This window comes from Wasmannia auropunctata, unplaced genomic scaffold (assembly GCF_000956235.1).
Source record: "Wasmannia auropunctata unplaced genomic scaffold, wasmannia.A_1.0 LD336111.1, whole genome shotgun sequence".
In the NCBI taxonomy this organism is placed as follows: Eukaryota; Metazoa; Arthropoda; class Insecta; order Hymenoptera; family Formicidae; genus Wasmannia; species Wasmannia auropunctata.
The window spans coordinates 46,961-48,189 of NW_012026779.1; the positions used below are offsets into that span (position 1 = coordinate 46,961).

At 46.6% G+C, this 1,229-nt stretch overlaps 1 protein-coding gene across 1 annotated transcript in view; it reads left to right on the top strand.

The window, feature by feature from the left end:
- Nucleotides 1-1,229, top strand: part of LOC105450146 — a 14,127-nt gene that overhangs the window by 5,556 nt on the left and 7,342 nt on the right. The gene's annotated exons all lie outside the window — the stretch shown is intronic.

Below are 1,229 nucleotides of genomic sequence, written 5' to 3' on the forward strand. Positions count from 1 at the left end.
TATGCGCGGGGAAGAGGGATACCGCGTTGAGGATGCGGGTATCGCGGGGAAAGGGAACCGCGTTCGCGTTCGCCGCCGCGTTCACCGCCGCCGCTCGCGTTCGCCGCCGCGTTCGACACCGCCGCCGTTGCGCACGGGCCCCACCTCACCCGTTATCGCTCGCGTTCGCGAAGATGAAGAGGAAGAGGAGAAGAATTGAAGAAAGTATTATTTTATGATTGAAATTAAAGTTTTTATTATAAAATTTATATTATAGAATTTATGAAAAAGAATATGTAGTGTTAAGTCCACTCCACCGCGCCTATCTGTCGCCATCTGCAACAGACAAAGGAGTCAAATATTTAAAAATTGTGTAAAAACAAAAAGAAAGAAAGATAGCTAGTAAAAAAATACTTACCCTAGTTGTAAAAGGCGACCGTCCTGCTGCCTGTGGCCACATCTAGGATGACACGCAGCGGTGCCTCCTCCCGCGGGCTCGCTGGTGGCTGCGAGCTCCGCGGTGCCTCCTCGCGCGCGTCTACCCTTGCTTGCGGGTCCTCCTTCCTCGGAGGTGTCCTTGCTCGCGCCAGGGTCCGCAAAAATTCATTTTCGTAACCCGACGCCGCGTGGCGTCTGGCTGCTCTCAGCCAATAACGACACCAGCAACTATCAAAGGTGCTGGGCACAAAATTCCTCTCACAAACAATACACTTCATATTCATTATATTCATATTATTATTCGGATGAATTCTTATTGACTGAGAGGTTGACTTGTCAACGATTGTTAGCCGACTAACTCATGGACTCCACAGGAACCCGCGAGTAAAAATGCAAGCCATAGAAATAATTATCTCTCCTACCTGGTAATGCCGTGAGGATGATATTGATATATACGTTATATCACACACACGCTCCTCCGAAATGATAGCTATAAAGAATATAAGTGAAATTGAAACAGTTTTAACTATAAAAACGCTTTTACGGAACCACCAATCGATCCGATACAGCTGATCCGATACAGCTGATCTGTTCAACCGATACCGCTGATCTGACGAACCGCCTGTCAAACTGCCTGTCGAACTGATACCCCTGATCTGTCGAACCGCCTGTCGAACCGCCTGTCTGTCCAATCGAACAGCCTGTCAAACTACCTGTCTGTTCTATCAAACAGCTATTAGTTTAACTACATAAAAAATCATATTCTTCCGCGACCTTCATTAGTTGGATATATTATATGGTCAAGATAAAAA